The sequence below is a fragment of the Humulus lupulus genome, chromosome 9, assembly GCF_963169125.1.
Source record: "Humulus lupulus chromosome 9, drHumLupu1.1, whole genome shotgun sequence".
Lineage (NCBI taxonomy): Eukaryota > Viridiplantae > Streptophyta > Magnoliopsida > Rosales > Cannabaceae > Humulus > Humulus lupulus.
This window is the reverse complement of record NC_084801.1, coordinates 172,687,639-172,697,675: the sequence shown is the minus strand read 5'-3', so window position 1 is coordinate 172,697,675 and position 10,037 is coordinate 172,687,639.

The window sequence follows — 10,037 nt, the reverse complement described above, 5'->3', positions numbered from 1 at the left end:
GATAATAAAATCGGCGATACCTAGTGACTATGTTGTGTATTTTTAAGAATCTGACTACAATATTGGAGCCGAAAATAATCCGGAAACGTTTTCACAAGCTATGAAGAGCAACGGAGTCTGGGATCTTGTTGAGTTGCCTAATGGAGCGAGGACTATTGGGTGTAAATGGGTCTTCAAAACAAAGAAAGACTCATTAGGCAACATTGAGAGACACAAAGAGAGACTCGTTGCTACGGGATTCACTCAAAAAGAAGGAATTGACTACACGGAGACCTTTTCTCCGGTATCTAAGAAAGATTCCCTCAGAGTTATCCTGGCATTAGTTGCTCATTTCGATTTAGAGTTGCAGCAGATCGATGTGAAAACTGCCTTCCTAAATGGTGACCTAGAGGAGGAGATATACATGAAACAACCAAAAGGATTCTCCTCTAATGATGGTGAGCATTTGGTGTGCAAGTTTAAGAAGTCCATCTGTGGTTTAAAACAAGCGTCCCGCCAATGGTATTTAAAATTCCATGATGTCATCTCTTCTTTTGGATTTGAAGTGAATGTCACGGATCAATGTATATACCAGAAGGTCAATCGGAGTAAGATTTGTTTTCTTGTTTTATATGTGAATGATATTCTCCTTGCAACCAATGATAATGACATACTACATGAGGCGAAGCAATTTCTCTCAAAGAACTTTGAGATGAAGGATATGGGTGATGCGTCTTATGTCATTGGCATTAAGATCCATCGAGATAGATTCAAAGGTATCTTAGGTCTATCTCAAGAAACCTGCATTAATAAAGTTTTAGAGAGATTTCGGATAAAAGATTGTTCACCAAGTGTTGCTCCTATTTTTAAGGGTGATAAATTAAAATTGAGCCAGTGTCCAAAGAATGATTTTAAAAAGGAAGAAATGAAGAATATCCCATATGCTTCTGCTGTTGGAAGCTCTCAGGTGTGCACAAGACCCGACATTGCATTTGCTGTCGGAATGCTAGGAAGATTTCAGAGTAACCCGAGGTTAGACCACTAGAAAGCTGCAAAAAGAGTTATGAGGTACCTTCAGGGTACTAAGGATTACAAACTCATGTTCAGATGAATCGACAACCTGGAAGTAGTTGGCTACTCAGATTTAGACTTTGCTGGTTGTACTGATTTACGTAAATCAACCTCTGGTTACGTGTTTATGTTTTCCGGTGGAGCTATATCATGGAGGAGTAACAAACAAACCTTGACTGCTACTTCTACTATGGAAGCTAAATTCGTTTCATGTTTTGAGGCTACACCGCATGGTGTATGGCTAAAGAGTTTCATTTCAAGCCTTAGAGTTGTAGATTCCATATCTAGGTCATTGAGAATGTTCTGTGACAATTTAGTTGTTGTATTCATGGCTAAGAACAACAACAAGTGGTAGTCGAAGCAAGCACATCGACATAAAGTACTTAGCCGTGAGAGAGCATGTTAAAGAAAATAAAGTGGTCATTCAACACATTAGCATTGAATTAATGATTGCTGATCATATGACAAAAGACTTGCCACCTCATAAATTCAAGGATCATGTAGTGAACATGGGACTTGGTTCCCTTATGTAAATTTATTGTACAAACTGAAGTTATTATCAATGAAGCTCTTATTTTGATGTTTTCTCATATTTATGCGCATCTTAATTTTATTTGAGAAAATTTTATCTTCATAGGACCTGAATAAACATAAGGTTTATTCACTTAAGTACATAGCCACATAAATTACATTGTTATGTAATAAATATATTGTAATACATGGAAAATAATACTCACTATATAAGATGATATATCGACATGATTCATGTGTTTATTATATAACAGGGATAATCATCAGGCTTAAGAAATACATTAATTTAAATGTTGACCAAGTGGGAGAATGTTAGAATATTTATTTATATGGTATATAAAATCAATTTGTTATAACTAATTGATTTAATATATCAAAGTCAATATTTTATTTATTGACAAATATTCTAAGTAATGGTCAACATTATTTGTTACCCAATTTTGCATATCCCAATCTGTGACAGAGACTCTGATGGAATGTCTCACTCTATAAATATAGAATACCGGTACCCAAGCTCGCTACTCATTATTCTGTCTTTCAGTAACTCCATCTAAAAGAGTTAATGAGAGCTTGGAAGCCCGTATACTCGTTCTAATTTCTTTTCTTTTCATTTCTTTTGTAGATCTAGAGTTGTAGATCGAGATTATCAATAACAATGGGTGGAGGTACATATATTCGATCATTTAAATTTTATAACAATCTATTTATTCCGAATTATGATTGTTATGTATCTAAATTAATATTTAATTTAACACATATATGAAGTACTCTTAAACTACTTATGTTATCCAAGACATAACTATTGTTGTACAAGAATTTTAAAAATTAAGCCACCATAATTAGATTCAAAACCCACAAAAAATAAATAGGTTTGGATTTTCCTTAAATAAGTTTGAATTATTTTTAGGTTTATTAACTGCTTTATTAAAAGAGTCATTTTTGGGTTGATCGAAAATGACCCACTTGAGTGGCAGACCCATGATTTAATTTTAGAGGGGTGAATTTTTTTTGTTTTTTATTTTATAAAAAATTACAATATACCAAAAAAAAAAAAACAATTAAAAAGACAGTGGCAATTATTGATAATTAAAAAATGTTAATATCAAATACTAACACATTCAAATCAGTATATATCATATTATTTTAGCAAAATAAAGCAATTTTTTATTTCATACATTTAAAATTATTCTCAGAGAAGTTTTATGGGTGTGACAAATCGATAGATGCATGATAGTTTCACTGGCAACCTCTACTTTCTTTTCTTTATTTATTTTGTTTTAAAAAAATTTACTGCCTTCCATTACCAAAAAATCTTCAAAAAAAATATAAAAAATACCAAATTTTCCCTTGTGTTTTTAAAAATGATCTGATTAGACTCTAATTTTTGTTAAATTATATTTTAGACTATGTATTTTGCAAAATGGATCAAAGTAGTACTTCTGATCCAATTTCAGTAAAAAATAAATTCAAATATAAGATTAATTGTTGAGTCCTCGGAGATTCGATGTGTTCAGATAAAGTAGTTGAGGAGCAGACAAATAAATATTATATTTAAAATTATTTTGACCAGACTTGAGTTCAGTGTATTATTTTGATATGTTTTGCAAAACACAAAGTCTGAAATATTATTTAACAAAATACAGAATTCAATTAAGTAATTTTTTAGAACACATGTCAAGTTTGTTATTTTCCCAAAAAAATATATACACATAACAACTAAAAGTTAAATATCATGTCTATTTCATCATCGTATTACAAATTTTAAATAATTATATATTACTCTAAAGAGGATCATGACTTTTGTAAAATAGATAAAAATATTACTTAGCAAGTGAGAGAAGGAAAGAACAAAAGAGAAAGGAGAAGATAAAGTGGAAAAAAGAGAAGTGAGAGAAAAAGATGGTGAGTTAAGAACTTGAATAGTTTTTTTTATTATTTTATAATATTTTATTAGGTTTTTTGAAAAAAAAATATATAATACGGTGAAGAGGAGTAAAGGGAGAAAGATAAATGTGGTGAATAGACTTAAAAAAAATTGTTTCTTATTTTATATTATTTTATTTGGGTTCTCTAGTGTGGTAGAGCTGTAAATGTGGGCTGCCCGGCTCGGCCCGACCCACATTTTTCGTGCCTCCAGTAAATTCGGGCCGGGCTCGGTTCGTGCCGTGCTCGTGCCGGCCCATTTTTGAAAGAGTAGGCTCAACACGGCCCATGGGCCCGGCTCATGTCGTGCTGTGCTCGTGCCGTGTCGGGCCGGCCCACTTTCCTTATTCGGGCCCACTTTTAGACCCACTTTTTTTTTGCTAAAAAATGTGAGGATGGAGAATTGAACCCTCCACCTCCTCTTTAACCATCAATGGACTTACCACCAAACCAAATATATTTCTTTGTTTAAATTATAATTTTAGATATTTTTATATACTTTTTAACAATATTTTACACAAAATTATATCAAAGATAATTATTAGAATTTTAATACCTACTAATAAATGCTAAAAATTTAACTAACAAATCTTAAAATAAATTAATATAATTATAAAAATATAAACATTGAAAAAAATAAGACATATATTATCATTTTAATTTATTAATTATTGACAAATAAAAATTTATCATGATTATTAATGTCAAAATATCGGGTTTTTTATCGTGTCGTGCTTTCGGGCTAGTTTGTTCGTGCTTTCGTGTCATGCCTTCGGGCTTGTCGTGCCGTGCCGTGCTAAGCCCGTGTCGTGCCGTGCCTGGCCCAAGCCCATATTTTTTCGTGTCGTGCCTGGCTCAAGCCCATATTTTTTCGTGCAGTGTCGTGCTCGTGCCTCCCGGGCTCGTGCTGGTTTCGTGCCGTGCTCAAAAGTCCGGCCCGTATTTACAGCTCTAGTGTGTAGTGTACTTGTTACAGTTTTGTAGGAGGGGCATGGTATCAATATATGTATTAGGGTATCCCTATGTATTAATTGTAAACAAAATTTTTAAGAAAGATGTAGGTTACTTTTATGCCAGCATAGGCTTAAGCTCCGCTTAACTCGAAAATAACATGACAACTACGTGTTCAAATTATACACTTATATATATATACTCTATATGCTAGATACAAACAACGTCCAATATGCACGTTTCTCATTTATAGAATTTATTAATTATTTTTATTAAATTTATATTAATATCATATAAAATTCAAATAAATATTATATTTATTTATGTTTAAGTTTATGTTTGTTCTAGTTTTTTAATTTGAGAGTGACAATAAGAGATTATATATTATATGTTTAATGTATTATTAAATATTATACATGAAATTTAAATTTAAGTTTCTTGCTAGTTTTTTAAAAAAAAAAACAATTTGTTGCTAATTGATAGTAGATTATATTATATGTTTAATATGATATTATTTTAATAAATGAATTTAAGTTTAATTAAATTTTATTTAATTTATAAAACTTATGATTTTATTATTTTTAAATAATTATCATTGTAAAATATCTCAAAAATATTATATTTTAATTTGTTTAATTATATATTATTTTAAAATAATTATCATTGTAAAATATCTCAAAAAATATCCTATTTTAATTTGTTTAATTATTTATTATTTTTAAATAATTATTATGATAAAATATCTCAAAAATATCCTATTTTATTTAAGTTTAAGTGTTTACAAAATACCGTTAAATATAAGAATATTATGTTAAATATAAAAATATTCTGTTAAAATTAACATTAAAAAAAAATAAAAAACCGTTAAAACCAAGATTTTTGTTATCTATACACTTATTATATAGAAGAGATATAATAGGCACAAGCAATTTTATTAAATTTATATTAATGTCATATAAACTTTGAAATAAATATCATATTTTAATTAAATAATTTATTTATTTTTATTTAAGTTTATGTTTGTTCTAGTTTTTTAATTTGGGAGTGACAAGAAAAGATTATATATTATATATTTAATGTAATATTAAATATTATACGTGGATTTTAAATTTAAGTTTATTGCTAGTTTTTTTTTTTTTTAAAAGTAATTTGTTGCTAATTCACAATAGATTATATTATATGTTTAATATGATATTATTCTAATAAGTGAGTTTAAGTTTAATTAAATTTTATTTAAGTTATAAAACGTATGATTTTATTATTTTTAAATAATTATCATTCTAAAATATCTCAAAAATATCATATTTTAATTTGTTTAATTATTTATTATTTTAAAATAATTATCATTGTAAAATATATGAAAAATATCATATTTTAATTTGTTTAATTATTTATTATTTTTAAATAATTATCATTGTAAAATATCTCAAAAATATCTTATTTTAATTTTTTTAATTATTTATTTTATTTTATTTAAGTTTAAGTGTTTACAAACTACAGTTAAATTTAAGAATATTCTGTTAAATATAAGAATATTCCATTAAAGTTAACATTAAAAAAATAAAAAACCCTTAAAACCAATAATTTTCGTTATCTACACACTTATTATATAGAAAAGATATATATTGTATTTAAAATATATTAAATTAGTTAAATGGGTTATAAACAATTTATGAGTGACATGTGCTATCATGAGCTTTGGCTTAAAAAGATCATGAGTTATATTACCCCTATTAATTAAGTTTGTTAATTTGAATGGAGAAATTAAAGGAAAAATCATTCCCCAATGTGGTTTGCGATAGCCCCCCACCCCCTCAAGTTGGATATGGCAAAAACTTGATTAAGAAAGCAAAAGTCTTATTAAAAGAGTTCTTGATGATTATTCTAGAGCTTTGGTCAAGCAATAAATTTTCATATATCTGAGGCTTGCTTCGGTAAATATGTTCCTTCAAGTTTGAGAAATGATCTTGCTAATTTATTTGGGGTAAATGTGGCCAACTATTTTGGGAGATATTTTGGGCTGCCCTCTTTTGCTAGGAGAAGAAAGAAAAGAAAAGAAGAAAAAAAAACAACTTTTTGAATACACCAAAGATAACGTATGGAATAAAATTAAAATGTGGAAGACTTCCATTTTCTCTAGTAAATGCTTATTAAGGCCATCGTGCATGCTATCCCCACATAGACTATGTCTTGTTTTAGACTTCCAAAAAACCTCATTAATGATCTTTATTACAAGAAAGGCCCAAACACTTAGAAAAAACACAACTTGTTTTATTCATGAAAATGGGCACAATATAAATAGGCCCAAGAGATACAAAAATAACAAACTAACAAACCCAACAGAAAAATAACACCCAAATCAGTTAAAAAAACCATAACTCCTAATACACCCCCTCAAGATGAACTGTACAAATTTTTGACATTCATCTTGGAGATCAACTCAGTGAAATGATTTCGAAACAAGGGTTTTGTTAGAACATCTGCAAGATTGTTTTTGGAGGTAACGTGGATGAGTTTGAGGGAGCCATCTTGAATTTTTTCACAGATAAGATGACAGTCGATCTCAATGTGCTTCGTCCTTTCATGGAACACCGGATTTTCGCAGATGTGTATTGCAGCAGTGTTGTCACAATAGAGAATAGCTGGATGAGTATGCTGAATGTCAAAGTCCTTCAGCAAAGAGAGAAGCCAAATGATCTCACATATGGCATTGGCCATAGCCCGGTATTCAACTTCAGCGGACGATCTAGAGACAGTGGTTTGCTTTTTAGATTTCCATGAAACGAGAGATTGTCCAAGGAAGACACAGTAACCAGACACAGACCGTCTAGTATCACTACAAGAAGCCCAATCTGCATCTGAAAAAATCTTTAGAGATAGATCCTCACATTTGAAGTTAGTTTCAGCATAAGCATTGATATGAGGACTAGATTTAGCATAAAAAAAAGAGGCCTTGGCCAGGAGTGCCTTTTAGATATTGAAGGATACGATGCGCAACATGGAGATGAGGTGTCCTGGGAGTGGCTAAGAATTGACTTAGCTTATTGACAGCAAAAGAAATGGCAGGACGAGTAATTGTTAAATAGATAAGTTTACCAATAAAGCTTCTGTACATGGTGGGGTCAGATATGAGCTCCCCTTCATCTTTGCTGAGTTTGGCATTAGGTTCCGTTGGAGTGGAGGCAGGTTTTGCACCCCAGTAACTTGTATCACTCAATAACTGTAAGGTAAAAGGTCGTTGAGACATAGATATACCATTGGAGAAACGACCAATCTCAAGACCCAAGAAAAAACGTAAGGGGCCAAGGTCTTTCAATTGAAAAACAGCATGTAACGTGCCTTTAAATTCAGAGACAGCGGCATCATTATTTGAAGTAATAATAATATCATCAACATAGATGAGAAGAGTGATAAAGATATTAATAAATAAAATGTGGTCCGATTGAGATTGGCGAAAACCACTAGAGAGGAGAAATGTGCTAAGTTTGTAGTACCATTGTCTAGGGGCTTGTTTTAAGCCATATAGACTTTTGGTTAATTTACAAACAATATTTTTTGGTAGAGGACTATTGGGTTGATACCCTTCTGGAATTGTCATGTAGAAATTTTCATTTAAGTCACCATGAAGAAAAGCATTGTTGATATCTAATTGGCATAAAGGCCAATTTTTAATGGCAGCTACAACAAGAAGAAGTTTAAGAGTGTTAAACTTTGCAACAGGTGCAAAAGTGTCAGAATAATCAATACCTTGCTTTTGGTTGTAGCCTTTGGCCACCAAGCGAGCCTTGTAATGATCAATAGCTTCACTTGGTTGATATTTGATTTTGAAGATCCATTTGCATCCTATAGCATGTTGTCCAGGGGGAAGAGAGACAATTTCCCAAGTGTTATTTCGGTCAAGCGCATAAAGTTCATCGTTCATCGCTTGCTACCACTCTGGAATGTTTGAAGCTTGCTTGTAACTAGATGGTTCTACTACTATGTGTGCGGACAAAATGGCAGCCCGAAAATGATTGCTCAACCTATCATAAGATAGAACATTAGATAAAGGATAAGAAGTAGAGGACTCAGAAATAGCAAAGTTACAAGCATAGTCTGTAAGATAAGAGGGACGAGAAATAGGCCTTCCACTTTTGGAAGTGGTAATCATAGGTGACGGAGGAGAAGGATCCTCAAGAGAATTATTGGAAGGTGAGGGCACTTGAGGAATATGGGGTCGTACATCAAACACTTTTGTCAGGGATAGAGAGTCAGTATACACAATAGACTTGTCATGCTTTAAAGGGAAAATAGGCTCATAGAAGATGACATCTCTAGAATTAAAAATCTGTTGACTTTCAATATCAAGTAAGGTATAGGCCTTCATTCCATGAGGATAACCAATAAAAACACAAACTTTAGATCGAGGAGAGAATTTATGTCTATTCCTATCTAAAGTGGAGGCATAAGCAAGACAGCAAAAATTTCTAAGATGCTCATAAGAGGGTAATTTATTAAAGAAAAGTTCAAAAGATGTCTTTTTATGTAAAAGTAATGAAGGAGTTCTATTAATGAGATAAACAACAGTATTAATGAGATAAGACCAATAAGGGAGAGAAATATGAGATTGAAATAACAAGGACCGAGTGACATTTAGGATGTGTTGATGCTTTCGTTCAACCACCGAATTTTGCTGAGGCCTATCAACACATGAGTGAAATTGTTCAATCCCTTTGGAAGCATAGAAAGAAGATAGGTTAAGTTCTTTAGCATTATCACATCTTACTGCTTTAATAGTAATAGAAAAATGAGTAGCAATTAAAGAGAAGAATTGAGGAATAATACTTTGCACATCAGATTTAGCTTTAAATAGATAGACCCATGTAAAACGAGTGTGATCATCAACAATAGTAAGAAAATATTTGTACCCTTCTATGCTAAGAACATGAAATGGCTCCCAAATGTCAAAGTGAACAAGATCAAATGGCATAGAAGCCCTGTTATTATTAGACACAAAAGGAAGCCTTTTTTGTTTGGATAAATGGCAAATGGAACAAGCATGGTCAGACAATTTATTAGAAAAAACAAGATTTTTATTTATGGAATTTGAAATTGACATAGAAGGATGACCAAGGCGGAAGTGCCATTGGTCCATTTTAGTACAAGCATTAACAGAAATATCAGAATGTACAAATTGAGAGAATTGACGATCTTTCTCAAAGTAAAATAGCCTCCCCATTTTCTTAGCAATCTCAATCTTGGAAGTCCGAGTGGGTGCCTGAATAAAGCATTCAGAAGCAGAAAAAATTAAAGAGTTAGGGCTGTTTTGTAGAAAAGCATTTACCGAGAATAGATTATGCTGAAATTCTGGTATGAATCAGTCAGGGTAATATAACTAGAGAGTTGAACAGAGCTAGAATAAGAAATATGAATATTATGCCCATTAGGTAAAGTGACTAAGGTAGCAATAGGGTGTTTATCAATAGTTTTAAAGCATTTAAGGGAGTAACACACATGGTGAGAAGCTCCACTATCAACTATCCACAAATAAGAGGGGAAGTCAACAAGATTACTAGAAACTTGTGAGGCAATCGGCAGGTTGG